This window comes from Lichenostomus cassidix, chromosome 20, assembly GCF_008360975.1.
Source record: "Lichenostomus cassidix isolate B80296 chromosome 20, HeHo_3.0, whole genome shotgun sequence".
Classification (NCBI taxonomy): Eukaryota; Metazoa; Chordata; class Aves; order Passeriformes; family Meliphagidae; genus Lichenostomus; species Lichenostomus cassidix.
The window spans coordinates 10330278-10346424 of record NC_139500.1 but is presented as its reverse complement, the minus strand read 5'-3'; the positions used below and the strand labels follow the sequence as shown (position 1 = coordinate 10346424).

Genomic DNA, 16147 nt, shown 5'->3' with positions numbered 1-16147 from the left:
GTTTATGGATGAAGCCATGCAGCTGGGGATCAAAGGTTGTGCAGAGCTGCTGTAGAGCACACTGGGGCTCAGAGAGGTCGGGCACCAGAGATTAATTTCTGGGCTGCTTAGAGCCAAGGTTTAATAGCAGCCTGAGAGAGGACAGTGATTGAGTTTACTGCGAGCACAACCCACAGCTCAGGTCAAGCAAAAGGAAGGAGCTCAGGGGCTCTGTGTTTTGGTTGCAGGAGAAAGTCTAATGGCTTAACAATATGTGGCCTCAGCAAGATGGGTGGCAGTGAGTGGCACTCCTGAGCTGGGGCAGGGCAGGAGAGGAGCTGCACCCCTGGAGCATCACCCAGCACAGGGCAGGGCTAATGCTCACAGCCAGGCAAAGCAAACACACAAAGGAAGCCTCGGTAATTCTGCAAATGAGGAAGAAAAAAAAAAAAAAGGGAAAGCATCCGTGTTGTTTAAATAGGGAAAACAGAGTGTTGGAGGTGCAGTGGGAGGTATTTTATTGTTAGTGTTAGTTTTTGAATTGCATACTTCAACAGACCTGTGTAGATATCAAATTGCCCAGGGCTAGGTGACTGATTTTGTCTAAATCAAGAACTGATTTTGATACTGAAATTAACCTATTCTTTGACTTCAACTCTTCTGACACTTAATGCTACTATTCCATTACACTTCATTTTCTAATTTTTCAGTTTTGTGTTCATTGTGTTTAGTTTGTTTGGTTTTTGGGGTTTTTTTATGCTTGTGTCCTTCATTAGGTTTAATTATATTTGACTACACTGTGATTTTCTTCTTCCTGCTTTCAAAATCCTCTTGGATTTTTTTTTTTGGGGGGGAGGGGGTGGCATTGCATTTTTTTGGTTGTGGTTTTTTTTTGTTTGTTTGTTTTTTTGTTGTTGTTTGTTTGTTTGTTTTAAAGAGCATGAATTGGAAAAATCTGGCCAGGAGAATCTGCTTTGAGCATTTGAATGAGGTTGCATGTTGTCATAAATCCCATGTCAAGGTGAAGAATTCTGTCAGTAATTTTAGGCTGTTTTCATTTAGGTGGGAGCAGGATGGACTTAGTGCAGGTGGGAGCTGCCAGCTTGGTGCTATGGACCTCAGAACAAAATCTGTAGGTAGCAAATCTGTTTTAGCAGATTTTACCACTTTTGCCTGCTGCAGGCCTTGCTCCTCCTCCTCTGGAGCATCCTGGAGCAGTGACTCTCAAGGACAGGACAGCAGAGTCAGTGGGGCCAGCTCTGTGCAAGTTCTGATTTTGGTAATTTTCAGCATGACCGGTCATCTTTAATATCTTTTCCTTCTTTTCTGTGCCCCTAGAACCCATGGGTTTCAGCTGGTTGTCTCCAACAGAGGTGCCAACATGCTTTGTCCTCAACTCTGTGTGAAACACCCAAGCTGACAGGGACTGAATAAAAACTGTCACAAACAGGCACACAACTTCTATGGCTTTGCTGGCTTTGGAATCTGTGGTGAGTTACTCTTCCTTGGATTTTTCGCTTTCTGTTAATTTTTTAAAGCATTACCAAATTATTTATGCTCTTTTCTCTCCATTCTCTTTTCCTTTTTTTAAAAAATTTTATTTTAATCCTACTGGGGGAAAGTGCACAATGGCAATGAAATAATCTCCTCTCCAGAAGCTGACAGTCCCTGACCTAAGCCACTCAAAGGCAACCCCAGCCTGTTCCCCTTAGCTGCTGTTTAAACACTTCATCCCTCTGTTGGAATGTGCAGATATGATGGTAGTTAGAAAGTCATATCAAGTGAGAAATGGGATCAGTATATCCATAATTTTCCCTACGTGAACAAAGAGAACAGCTCTGCTATGGGAAGGCAGAGCCCTGATGTGAACAGACCTGAATTTATTGAAAGATGGAAATAAGCAACTTTTTGATTTTGCTGCTCTACTGCCCCTTGTCAAACCAAAGTCAGCCCAGTTTTACCAGCCTTTCAGTCTCACCTCTCTTCTATTTGATCTGAAACATGTAGTACAGGAGAATCAAAGCAGGAAAGTGTAATATGTGCTAGAAACAATTATTTTAAAAAAACATGCCTTGCTCTCATTGCCCTGCATTCTCCCTCTGCCCCAGTTTCATGAACAGGACTCAGAGTTTTGGATTTAAGACTCAAAGTTTTGGATTTAGCCCTGTGTCAAAGTTTTTGGCCAGATGAGCAGATGCATTAAGGTGCTTTCCTGCACATTCCTCTCTAATTGCTCCAAGTGCTGTGGCCATCAAGCACAGATCCAGTCAGTAAACTCTGCAGCTTGTGGACAACTTTTCTTGCCAACCATGCATTACGAAGGGCTAATTGTAAAAGTGGTGCACCTGCTGGCTCCCTTGGTGGCTGGAGCCAACAGGAGGAAAAAAAAATAGTAATTTATTAATGATGGAGTCACAAATAGTAATGAAAACAATAGGAGCATCTGAAGGAAGCGCTGCCGGGGGCAGAGGTGCAGGTGCTCTGTGCCCTGAACAGGCTTGTCGGCATTTTTATAAAGCTACTTTACAGCCCTTATCAATTTCCTACTGCTTTCTGTGTACCCCCTGCCCCTTTGCAAATGTTTTGCCTGCACAACAGGCTCAGCATTTCTTGTTGTAGGTGATAAAATAGCTGTCACCCCGTGGAGGGAAGAAAGAGGCAAAAAAAAAGAAAAGAAAAAAAAGAAAAAAGAAGTTAGGTCCAAAGAAACAAAGCAGAGGAACACATTTCCCAGCAAACAAACGAGAGGCTAATGGAGCCGCTGAGTCGGCACTGGGAGAGTGATGATGGGAGCTTAGCTGAGGGATGCTAAAAGATTTGGGGTAACAAATGCTGGAGGGCAAGGGAGACTCATTCCTTAAAGTGAGGCAGTGCTTTGTGTGGAGCCTTGCATTTCACTGGTGCTGGGCACACACCTCAGCCAGCACTGCCCACGGCACTTTTGGATCTAATTTGTTTCTCTGAAAATCTCAGCCATCACTTAAATAACTACACTACAGTGGCAGTCTAAAAGCTATTTTTAAGTAGGCAGAGCAGTTACTGATTATTTGGATAAGATGCTTGCATCTCTAAGTGCGTAAGTAGCTATCAGACATGGTCATCTTGTCTCAAAATGCAGTAGCTGTTGCAAAACTGGGATGATACAATGGATGGACATAAATGAATGTAAAATCTTTGAGAAAAGAGTATGATGAGCTAAGGAACCAACTTCCCTGCAGTCATCTTTCACCACAGCAGTGCAGTGCCCATGAGATATGCCAGCTGATCACCAGTTGCAGAAGGACCAAAAAGTTCATTTAAGTCACGCCAGGCTCTCGCCATGCCCAGGAATAGGGTCAGAGATAACACCTTGTGTGTAATCCCAGTGTTTGCCTTTCCCCTGCTTGCAACATCACCATGGCTTCAGCCTGTTCCTGACACAAAGCACCAACACAGACACCTGGTGAATGCTTCATGGGTCATATCTGCACAAACTCAGGGCTACATCTGCTAACTCTACATCCTAATTCAGCCTGCAGTGGAGGAAAGCTGTGCAAATTGGAATATTCTTGCACTGTCATGCCCAAAGTGCTCTTACATGGACATTTACTGTGGCTTAGGTGGGAGCTGGAAACTTTTTTGGCTGTGGGAACTTGCTTGTGTATCTGAGTCTATAAACTAACTGAAGTCTATGTGTGTAAAAATTAGAATTTCTTAAAATGTTGCAGGTGTAGCTGTCTCAGCATCAAGGAGTCAAACTTAGAGGTCAGGCCCAGTCCAAATCTGTTTTTGTCCCACATCCTGCATTTACTGTGACAAGGTTTATTAAAGTTGTGAGCACACTGAACTCATCCTAAAGTAGCTGCAATCACCTTGCCAATACCTAATGGGTCAACTCTTCCTAAATTTTCACTGTCTATCCTGCATTCAAGGGAGAAATCTTGCATCTCTTCTTCAAACCTCACCCTCCCAAAATTCCAAACCCTCACACAAATGCCAGTAGTTTATAAAGCTGATTAAAGCACAAAGCTTTTCGCCTTAGGGACACAGCTTCACCTTTTAAAGTTTTCTTTTTCCTTACAAACTAGGAATCTTTCCTGTAAAGATAGCTGAAATCCGTGTGGAGGAGCATGAATTCAGGTGTGTATTTTAATCCCCATGCCTAATCCTGTGAAATCAGAGCTAATTCCTGCTTGGTGACATGAGGGGACACCTGCATGGTGTGGGATTGTTAGCACAGCCAGGACAGCTTGTACATGATCCATGAGGAAAGGTGAAGGCAAGGCTCATATATCCCCACCACTGTGAATCTCTAATAACCTACAGTCACCATTTGCTGTCTGCAAAATTAACCTCTTCTCTCCCCCCAGCCTGGAGATTGGGTGCACAGTGTAGGATTTTAACTTCTCTATTGAAAAATATCCCTGCAACACTGTCCATCAAAACTCTGCTGCTTGCTGGAGAGCATTATTAATAAACTTCTCCATTGCAGAAACAGGACCCTTTTAGAGCTCAAATAAGGTGTTTTCCCTGTTAACCAGCTGGGCTGTTTGGCTGTGGACAAATGCAGTGATGAATGATGGGTCAAGGATGGAGCAGGCTGATTTCTCTCCAAGCTTGACCTTGTCTGTGCTCTGACACCTGAAATGACAGATGCATTAAGAAGTTATTTATGCAGGGGAGCTGCAGAGCACTGCACACTTTGTGAGGCAGCACCTACTTTTGTAGGGATGTGAGGACAGAGCTGAGCTGCCTGAGCCATCCCCTCTGTGTGCTGCTGCAAGAGCAGGAAAGCAGCAATCCTGGGTGTCTGGCAGGGATACCCTGAGAATTGGAAGGCAGAAAGAGCAGAGTTCATGTGTTTGCTCCCGAGCAAATAATCTGCATATCTGCAAATCCCCACTCATGGAACAGCACTAACTACCTGTGAAAATGCACCTGAAGCTTTCTGGGTTGTTGGAGGGCCAATGTTCTGGATAAAATGCAACATGGAGGATTAAACAACTTCTGCTGTTCAGCTGCTTCTGGCCTCAGTGCACTTGGGAGGAATTCTTTTTTATGCCTAAGGGACTCCTTGTGACTCGTTGCACTGTGGCCAAATCCACTCTCCTCTCTCTCTCCCTGTCTAGCAGAAGTTAAGGGAATAATTTTGCTTTTTTTTCCTTCATATTGTGGGACACATAGGTGGAGGGGTAGCAGAGCTGCATCCCATGAACAGACCCATCTCCTTTCTGGGAAAGCAATTATTGCTGAGAGGTGAAAGACCGCAGCTTAAATCTATAGAAAAATGCATATATGACTTGTATAACCAACCCATTCTCTGCCTAACCTTTTGCTGCAAGCATGAAAACTGTTTATACTTTTAAAATTAGACTTTTATTTAGAAAGTAACCTTGTCTATAAACAAAGCTGCTGGGCATGTTATATTTTCCTGACAGGGCTATGGTATGGATTAATTTGTGGAGCAAAGTTCAGGAAAGATGTTACATGCTGTGATTCTGCAATTTTTGGAGCACTGGTAGAGCTTAGAGGAGGGAGCAGCACAGGAAACCCAAACAGCTGCCCCTGAGAAAGTTGGTAAATCTGTTGACCTCAACAGAATTACCAGCAATTGATACCAGCCCTGAATACAGCCCTTCTTACTTTTTCAGATCCCCTCCTCCCCCAAGTAAAACCTTTTTGAAATGCCAACAGAACTTTTTGGATATATTGTAGAGTCCATTTTGTGGCATTGATTGCAAGTGCAGTTAATTTGAGAGATACAGGGAATTCCAGCCAATGTTAGGAGGGCTTGACTATACCACTTCATGATGTAGCTGTGACTCCTTTAGCCTTCAGAGTGCTTTGGAGCAGGTTGTAGCTCAAGTTCAAACCTGAATTACCCAGCTAGGAGGGGAGTTGTCCCAGACTCTTCTCTTTCTGCTGGTGTAATTCAAGTGTGCTGAACAACAGAAAAGTTGCTCAGAATCAGCACCATCAGCATTTCTTGAGTTAGCTCAGGGTGGTGAAGGCTCTCCTGCAGCTCAGCAAGGGAAAACGGAGATGTCCTGCTCCTGTTTGCTTCTGTTTAAAGGGTTGATCTTTACAGTCTGGTGTTTTGGGGAGTGTAGGTGCACAGCAGAGCTGGGCTAAGCTCTCAACAGAGGAGGAGTCAGGGCAGGGGGAGGCTGAAGGACTGTTTTCCACAATGGCCTGTTTAAAACATTACAAGCAACCTCTCTTCCATCACGAGTCCTGGTTTAAAACCACCGCCCTGGGGCATAAAAATCAACTCCTAACAACTTCCAGTGGGACCACTATTCCATCAGTGCTCCCATCAAATGTTGACTCCATGATTAATATTCCCCCTCTTTCTTCGTTAATCATCAGTCTTCATTCATTTCTCTGCCCCTTCCTGCTGACAGGGGTGCTGTGTGTAGAGCAGCTGGTAGGGAAAACAGAGAGCTGAACTGCTGTACACAAGCTGCAGAGGGAAAAAGCCACCTCAGTGCAGTGTGTCAGCTCAGAATGAACCCTAAAGATGCAAATTTTTTCCCTAGTCTTACAAGAATGGAGTTAAATTTTGGTTTTTTTGTGATAGGACCTTAAAACAACCCCTACAGTACTGTTTTTTGTTGAGTGTTGTGGCACCCAGTAATTTAGAGCAGGAATGAAAGTCACCCAGAACAAACTGTCAGAATTTGGCTCACCAAATTCAATCTGTACATGATCCTAAAATAGAGTTTTGCAATTAACACTTCCACTGTAAATATAGAATTTAAAGTCCACTCCCAGCTTTGCCCCAGACTTCCTGAATGACATTGCAGATGAGGCTGGACCTTTCCCTCACTGAACAGGGAGCAGTTAGTGTTTTTTCCTTCATTCTGTCTCTCTGGGCAGTTGGAATTGTCCATCCTGCAGGGAAAAGGACTCCCTGTGTATAAACATCTGAGTTCAGCCAGCACAGGAGTAGAGATCACTCATAAAATAGATACTGCATACTAATCTACTTTCTCAAAAGCACGATGGCACTTTCTGTGGTTGTTCTCCACTCTGGGAACTTCATCCAGAGATCTGGAGGCTGCTTTCCCCAGGCTTAAGCTTCCTTTGATATGTTTTAGACTGTGCTCAATTTGTTTGGTATGAATGGTGAATAAGCTGCCTTACCATTGTGATCATGGTAATCTAAGCAATAAAGAAGCATCAAAACCAGAAATATTTGAGTTATAAAATCTAGGGCTTGGTTCAGTCTTCTCAGACCCATCAGTTATTCTGTTGAAATCCACATTTAGGACAATGAATTGGACGTGAAGTCAGCAAAGCCAAAATTCACAGGATGGTCCTGCTGGTGAGAGGAAGTTTTGTGCTTTTTATTCCCTGTGAGGTGATGGTCCATGTGTGAACAGCTCCTCAGAGAAGGTTTGCAGGATGCACAACTGATGGCCATCACACATCAGCAAATCTAATGCAACTTTTCTGGGGAAAAAGGGAAAATCCACACTAGAGGTTGTTCTTTCCTTGTAGACAAAAATACTGCCTCTAATGCAGGGCTCACACTTGTTTGCTTGCTTGCTGCTAACTTTTAAAAGATAAGTCTTTATCATGAAAGATAAAAGGAATGAGAAATAAAAAAAGTGCACAATGTAAGTCGCAGCTTTTGCTACACAGATAAAGAAATGATTGAGCATGGTAGGGATTTGGCATAATTTGTGAAAATCTGATAGGCAGGAAAGCAACAAAGGTCACTAAATAGATGGCAAAATGACTGAGTGTTGCAGTGCCTGCTGGAACTTTTGCTTCTTCAGTCAAATTGAAATAAACTTTGCTGCAGAAATAGTTGATAAATGCAGGTTCTCATAGGTTTTGGATTTAAAATATTTTAATTTAGAATTATTTTCAAATTGTTATTAAAATGTTTATGTTTTCATAAGTCAGAGTTGTGCTGGACATCCATTAGTGATTTTTCCCCTGCTCTTCTAGGGAGAATTTTGTAAAACAACAGAATTCACTCCTGTAAGCACTTAAAAGGTTTCTCTCTTCGTGTTCCCAATATTTTCCCCTACTACTAATATAATGTGGTGCAGGTATTACTCAATTTTTCTCCCTCCCTTTATTTTCCAATTTGTTGTTTCACCAATATCTTTTCAAAACTTCCACTATATTTTGAAACCTCATTTGCCATTAAGAGAAATGGAGCATTAAAAAAACATTGAAAAATTTGGGTATGATTCTGTGTGAGGAAAAAAGAAGCAATAGTAAGGATGCTGTTACAGCCTTCAATTTGTGGCATCTGATGAAGTGAGAGAAAAGATACAAACCACATTCAGCATTCATAAAAAGGATTTATAATTGGTGGCAGATACTTTACATTATTAATTGAAGGCATTGCACAGGGAGAATTTTAAATTCGGATGTTTTGTTTATGAAAATAGGAGAGTTGTGTCTTTTAGAGCTTTTATTTGTCCTTGTTAACAAATTCCAAGTTAAATGTCAGTATCAGAAGTTTTTTTCTGAATGAGAAGACTTTTCTTTTTCTTCAGTTTTGTGTCTCAATAGTTCCTTTCAGCAATCCAAGACAATATATCTGATATCAGAGAGAGACTGGGTTTTATTTACTGATTCAGGAGATGGAGTGCAAGGATGTTCCTGTTGTTGTAATAACATGCACAGACTGATTACATGGCAGCTTGGTGCCTAATTTATATCCTCCTTTCTCCCTGAATTAGTGTGAACAACTGCAGCAGCCTGCTCAGAATGTGCCAGCAGCTCCCTGGAAGTATTCTCATTTTTTACACAAACTTGGACCTGTTGTCTTGGGAGTGTTTTCCAAAATGCACATTGCAAAGGGGGTGGAGGTTTAATAACTCCAATGCTGGTCAGCAAATGTCTAATGTTTATGTAAGAGATAAGCAAGGTTTATCCCATTGTTTTAAGAGGAGAAAAAAATCACCATGAAAACTGGACAATCCAACATCAGCATCCTCATTACCGAGTGTTATTTTTCATTCCTTAAATGATTCTTTTCTCTTCTTTACAGAGCAACATTTGGCAACTTCCTGGGCATGAACTTCTGAATTTGGACCCAGCTTTGCCCAGGGAAGATGTTCTGTCTCAGATGTCACCAACCTGCTATAGGATCCCAACTAAACCCCTTTTCTTCCCCTCACGTTTGCCTCAGTTTCCCCACTTGGAGAACCCTCAGGGCTCCATCTCTGCCATGCACAGTGATTGAGACATAAATCACAAAAGATTCGAAGGTATTGATACACCTTCATTTGAGTGATAATACACCTTTGTGCTAGAGGAACAGCATAGTGATGTTTTAAATGGCTTAACCTCTGTCTTTCAGAGAGATTTGTTCCGTTTTTGCATCCAGAAAGCCCTTGGAACAGCAGCAGGAATGTAACTCCATTTACTTGTGAGAGGGATCCAATAATACATAAAATAGCACATTATCTCTTTAATTACTACGATGGCAGATCACATTTAATATTATTTTTTGGATAGGAAACCACAGTGGGAGCCTAGAGGGAAATTTCCTTTGATTGCCCTCCTCCATTTCCCCGAGGATTGCTCTCTGCAGCATTAACAGTGTGTGCAGGAAAAGTCTCCAAAGCACAATTTGCTGGCTCCCTCAATAAAGCAGCTGCTGCTAAAATAGCAGAAACATCAGCCAGCATTGGCCATGCCATGGGAAGAGCTGCCTTGGCTGGAGGGATGGTAAAACTGGGATACACCAGTGGCTGGGACTGTTCACTGATGCTTTCTTGGAAAAGAACTGGAGGTGCAGCATTAAAATCCTTTTGCTGCCATGGATGGTGGCAGGGCTGGTGATCCCCAGCAGCCTGGGTGTTCCCAAGGATGTAAGGTGCTGCCTACAGGGCTACTGGGAAGGAAACCTGTTCTAGGGAATACAGATGATAAGGGAATTAGTGATGATTTTTGTTGGGTGTTTATTTTTTAAACACCGGGCTGTTCCCCGCTGGACTTCTTAAGGAGGAAAACAAAATTATCCTGTAAATACTTCCCCATCACCAAGAACTGTGAATACAGAAAGCAGCACATCAATGCTCATCAGCAAGGGCAAGACCTTTCTGTCAATGTTCATTTGTGGAGTCCTCCCTGGGGCTGTGAACATTGTGCTCCTGCAGGAAGGGCTGCTGCCCGAGGTGGGCAGCTGGGCTGGGAAAGCTGGATTAGTGTAAACAGAGCCAACCCGTTCCTTCCTCCTTGCCAATCACACGTTTTCAGAAAACCCAAATGCAGTTTTAGCATCCCCCCAGCAGCAGAGGTGGCAAGGCTGACACCTGGTGCACTTTGGGACTCTCCTTTCCTCCTTGCAGGGCAGCAGGAAGAGCACTGTCCTCACCATACAGATGTGCCTCACAGCTGTGCTCTCCGTGGAAGAGCCAGGGAGGTTCTGAAGCCAAAGGGCAGCAATCCCAGCCCAGCTCAGCCCTGCAGCTGCAGGCCCTGAGCAGTTCATGTCCCACAGCAGAGCAGGGATGTTTGTGCTGCTGCTGCTGGGTGGAACTGCCTCACCAAACAGTGACAGAGCCTGCAGGAAATCCCACACAACCTGCAGCAAGCACAGCAACTCAGAGCCACTCTGGCCAACTTGTGGTTCCTCCCATGCCTCTGTGGGCAACCCGTCAGGTACATATTTTATTTTGCTGCTAAGCTGCTTTAACCCAGGTTGCTGTGGGATTGTGGAGCTCTTGCATTTATCAGCACTAAGTAAGAAGCAATAAGCTCTTGGCTGTACCTTGAAGAGCTTTCCTTTCCTGGATAGTAAATCTGCAGTAACTCTCTCTTACAGTTTTATTGAGGGTTATCAAGTGTTTATTCAAAAGGCATTTCCGTGCATTCAACGTTTTTCTAACTGGGCAGTGAGGTGTAATGTTCTCTCCGGACAGACTATTATTGCTGTGCTAAAATCTGCTCTGTTTAGTCAGTAGATTGTCCACATTGCTAATTTGCTGGGTGGGGAGAGGAAGTAGGACTGTACTGGTGTATGGTTTCTACTAAATGGAGTTTGAACTACATCACTTACAGAATCAGCTGCCCAGAACTCCTGGGACATAGTCTGTGCTGTCCCATAAAGCCCTGTGAGAAGAAAACCTGTGTAGAGACCAATCTTCTCCTCACAAGGATGCTCAGGCTGCATCTGCACAATGTTTAAGAGCCACATTGGTGCCCTTCTTGTGTGGTGTGGCTGAATTTCAGCCCATGTGTCCTCAAATAGCAAGTGCTACCCAGGTTCCCATTGGTGAAGATGGGGATTTAATTGCAAAGGGTGTTTAAAGATGGTCTTCACAGTCTGGACTCCAAACAGAAACTGTTAATTAACAGGGTGCTTTAGAATCAAATCCCTTTCTAGGGATATCTGGAAACCTGGAGTGAACACAGGGAAGAGTGTAGGTGTGGTGTCACTGGAGGTTGAGCTTGGTTTATTTGAAGATAAAAGGTTAATTTTGCCTTTGTTATGCCTCTTCTCTTAGCTACTGGTTATTGGGGTGAAGAAATCAGAAAGGAGGTGGCCAAATAAAGGGAATTGAAAAGGAGTCACACAAAGCTGCCCTGTAGCAGCAGGTTATTTCTGACACAGTAAAAGCAGGCTGGCATTTGGGTGAGATGTGACCTGAGTGTGTCTCTGCTGGGATCTGCTGGGCTCTTGTGCCTCTCCTGCCATCAGAGCCTTCCTCCTGCACAGGATGAGCTCCTGCTCCTTCCTCAGAGGAGGCAGGGGAGGAGGAGGGGTGGTTCAGCCATGCTGATCCAGTGTGCACCTGGCCAGCTGGTACTCCTCGCAGTGCCTTTATTTTAAAACCATCCATCATGCTCAGGGGATCACATCCAGGCCCTGAATTGCAGAACTGGCACCTTGGGAAGTGTTCAGCTGTGAAAACCGACTTGGCAGGACAGCCCTGCCATATGAAAAGAAATGCTTTGCCTTTCTTATTTTTAAAAGGCAAGGTAGAGGGAAGAGGCTGAACCCACTCACCGGCACTTTCAGGGGATGTATTTCTCCCCTGTGCCCTGTTGTTGGATGGATTTGGGGGAGTCTGACCCAGGTGAACGGGTTTGGCACAGATGGGAATGGGCTGAATGTTGCATCTGCAAACTCTCAGGTCTTTAGAGTTTGGCTAAAATGCTGTATGGAACTCCAGAGATGTGTGAGACTCACAGCAGGACAGAGAAGTGGAAAGAAATGCAGAGCTGCAAACCTTGGGGCTGAGGGTTTGTTATGATGGGATGATAAGGTGCTCTTAGAGGGCAAATTTGGGTGGGTGTGGTACTGGGCACAATGGGTCTAACTCCTAAATTGTCTGAACACTGTAATTTGAGATCTGCACTGCTGTTCAGCTGAGTTCATCTTTTTGAGGTCCAAGCTGGCCTCAGCCTGATGATCTGGAAGTGAAATGAAATTATGTCAAGTTGATGAATTTTCCTTGGTTTTATTCCTGGTACTTTAGGTTTTATTGGTTTAGCAACTGGCAGGAGGAGTGGATTGCATTGATACAATAGGAGGCTTAATTAGTGTGCAAAGTGCTTAGAGATCTTCAAGGAAAGGTGAAATAGATGCAGAAAGTTATCTTCCCTCCTCCTCAGAGGCTGCATTTCAGTAATGGATGAAGTGACCCCTAAAATATAATATTAATTCTGCAAAGCACTTGGGAGTTCTTCTGAATCAAAGGTGCTATGCAAATATATTCTCACTTTCCTTTCCCAGTCCCTTTGAGCCAGCCAGTCCACCATTAGTGGTGATTCTCATTTAATCAGAATTCAGCCTTCAAATTTTCTGCAAGTCCATAGATAAATAAAGCAGCAGCCGTAGTTGATCATTTATTTATAAATCTATTTATAATCTATGTTTTGCATATTAATCAAAACCACTCCATGTGGCAATTCCTGATTAAGAACCATTTTTTTGTCTCGTCTCTCTTGCCCCTAGATAATATGCAAAGAATTAGATTAGAAATAGTTTTTATAAATAAATTATGATAAACTCCTGCTTTATTTATATACTCAGACACTCTCCTCGTATTTCCATCTCCCTGCCATGTAGTAAGTTGTGGCAATGGTCAATTAAATGGGAAATGCTTGATTTTTAGGTGGGAAAAGATTGCCTTCTGACTCAGGTGAGACACTCTGATGCCTAATCCAAGGCAGCATTATCAGGAATTGAGGAGTTCAAGGTACTTCTTGTGTACACAAAAACTCCAGGGTGGAAGGTGTATAAATTCAAGAAACATCTTGCAAAGTTCGTGAGATGTGTGGAGAGTGTGACCTGCAGGGCAGCTGGGAGATAGGAGAAGAAACATTAGAAACATCAGGGAAAAGCAGTAGGAAAGGACTAAATCCCAATAATTTCTGCTGAGGTAACTCAGGTCCTGCTGAGGGGAAGTCCTGCCATTTTTCCAGGATGGGGCTGTTGGCACAAATACCCCAAAATTGAGCTGCACAGCACCAGGCCAGGCTGGATGGGCTTAGGAAACTGATTTCCCAGCTGTGGTTGGGAAACTGGTGTGGGGCTGCTTGTGTGGGAGGGTTTGGGAAGCTTCCTTGCCCCCTTCAGTAGCAGAGATCCACTGGGATCATTGTCCAGCTACACTTTTTGTGTTCAGTAAAAATGAAGCCTTGATAGCATGTATTTAATTGTCAGCAAAATCATAATCATCTGTTCATGTGTTCCCAGCAGCTCCTGTGAAAGTGTTTGAAACCAGCAAACTACAGGAGGTTATTGTGGGCTATAATTAAACACCAACATTATTACATGTGCTGCAACTATGAACTGGCCCTGGTGGGATTACTCAAATATTTAAATACTTCTCATTTAATCCAGCATTTTGGTTATGTGCATATTACCTGTTGTGTAAGTATTTTAGATGGGTATGGAATACAAATGTGGCGTTGCAACCAGTTGGTAAGAATTGAGAGAAATAATCAGAGTGGTAAGTCCTGGAGTCTTGTGTTTGTGGTTCAAATCATGTTTCTAGCCTTAAGGGCCAAACGGAAAAGGTTTAAAATAAAACCGAAATACATTCTGAGGACAGGAAGAAAAAGAAAAACAAAGGGAAAAAAATCCCCAAATTTCTTAAGCCATGATGAAGGAGATCAGGAATTAGTGTATGACAAGGGCTGTGAGACTTGGCTTCACCTCCCATTCCTGCCACATGCTTGCTGTGTGACTCTGAATGAGACAATTTTCTTTGTCCCTGTGAAGTGGGAATAATAACAACTTCCTGCCTTGTGGCAACACAGGAAAACTAAACCAGTGACAACCATTGTCACTTAAGAGAAAGTTTTGGATACAGCCAGATGATTCTGAAGGTCTCTACCACAGCCCTGAGATCTTTTCAGTTAGCAATGAAATGCAGCAGCTCCTGGGGTGGGACCTGGCATGCCCCAGAATTAGAGCTGTGATGTTATAGAGTAAATCTTTCCTGAGGTTTCTGGGGAGTTTTTGTTACTGCAACTTGCCTGAAGACACAAAGGCATGGATTTCCACGTGTGCTTGAACAAACAGAACTTGTAAATGTAGAAGTTGGAGTTGAGTAGTTTATTTCTGATTTGTTGCTCAGTTTTGGGCAGGTACCTGATCAGAGCAGAGGCAATGCTGTATCCGCCAGGCAGAGTTAACAGATTTCCAACCCAGAGCAGTGAATTTTACTCTGGGCCATTCTTCATCCAATCTAGAATTCATACAGCAAAATACACTGCTAGAATAACACTGAGGAGCAAGTTTAGGCTAAGAATGTTGTTGGGGATTATTTGTTCAGCCAGCTGCTGGACTTTAATTTAAACAAGGGCTGATTTAGAAGAGAAGTGAGAGATTGTAGTTTGGGCTTTCCACTCATTAGTGCTCTGCTCCTCTGGCTCCTGGCTTGCAGCCTCACAGCCTCCAAAGTGCAGCTCAGCCCTTGGATCCCTGATGTTGTGTAGGGCACAGGGACAGGGCCAGCTCTGCATGCCCTGCTGTGCTTTATCTTGCTTAATGAATGCTTTTTCTTCAATAACTTTATTGCTCTCTGTGTTCCAGGTTCCTTAATTACTTTCTGCTTGGCAGACAGGATCCTTTTATTTCTATATTTTTGTTAAGTATTACCAGATTCCCCAAGCATCACTATCCGTAGGGAGAATATCACAATAATTGAACCACAAACAAGCCATATGGAAAAGAAGACAAAAGGGACAAATTTAAAGTCAGCTCTTATTTCACCATCAAAAAGAGGCAAAAAAATAGAACTGGAAGCTCCACGAGGCAAAAAAATAGAACTGGAAGCTCCACTATATTTTTCTGTTACCTTTAAAAGAAGGAAATGAGGCATCTTCATGTGTGCCAACTGTGCACAGAAAGCCTGTGGGCAGAGACAAAAGACCAGACCTGGAGGCTAAATTAAGGCTTGGTGCATGATTAAACTGCTTGGATGTAATTATGGCCCTTGGCAGCAAGATTTCTGTTGTATTAACCTCTCTTTTTAAGGACTCTCCCTTGCTCTGCCTGTGCTGTTACAAATGACTTGATGAACTCAGTTCTCTTGTATGTTCCAATTTCTTTCATATTTGCAGCTGCATGTTCAGTCAGTGTCTGTGATCCCAATGTCCACAACTTGTGCTTTTCTCTCTTCCTTTGCAGTGACATTAAGACAAAGTGAATCTTGGTATTTGTTGAACTTCTTTTCTGCCTTCACTTCCACAGGAAAAGTAAGCTTTTTCACCTTTCTTAGCTGCTAAGGCAAGGTTGAAAGCAATTCACTGAACCTCAGTAAGGTCCAACTGAGAAGGAAACTTCAAGCTGAGTTTGGTCTTTCATTTGTAGACTTTGTCTGCCATGATCTGTGAATATTTGCATATTCATATTGACTTTCCCCATCTCTTCTATTGACAAGCCAAAAATGCCTTTTGCATTCTCTGAAATGCAGAAATATAAAATAACCCTCAGCTTTATATTGGCTATTCATAAGTTGGCCCTAGATAAGTGTCAGGGTTTAGAGGTTTTACTCCAAGGGATTTCTCTCTACAAACATGGTAGAAAAATCTAAGACTGAAACCTCCAAACCATGTTTGAGAGGATTCTAACTGTTTTTCCCAACTGAAGACCTTTCTCCTTGTACCTTGTAGCCAACATTGCCTGAATACAGCCAGGGGCAGTGAACTCAAGTGAGGTCTGTGGGCAGAAGGGGAAGATCTTGGAGATTTATTCAGT

The 16147-nt window shown here is 43.1% G+C and overlaps 2 long non-coding RNA genes across 3 annotated transcripts in view; both read left to right on the top strand.

Moving 5' to 3' along the window:
• Positions 1-12462, top strand: part of LOC146428813 (uncharacterized) — a 73751-nt gene extending 61289 nt beyond the window's left edge. For both annotated transcript variants that reach the window (XR_014855989.1, XR_014855988.1), the window contains exons 7-9: positions 1318-1469; positions 8975-9194; positions 9287-12462. This is a non-coding gene — a long non-coding RNA (uncharacterized LOC146428813). The remainder of the gene's footprint in view (positions 1-1317; positions 1470-8974; positions 9195-9286) is intronic.
• LOC146428814 (uncharacterized) lies at positions 4042-8784 on the top strand. The gene is made up of 3 exons (XR_014855981.1): positions 4042-4098; positions 7918-7950; positions 8664-8784. It is a non-coding gene; the product is annotated as an uncharacterized LOC146428814 (long non-coding RNA).
• Positions 12463-16147: the final 3685 nt, after the last annotated feature.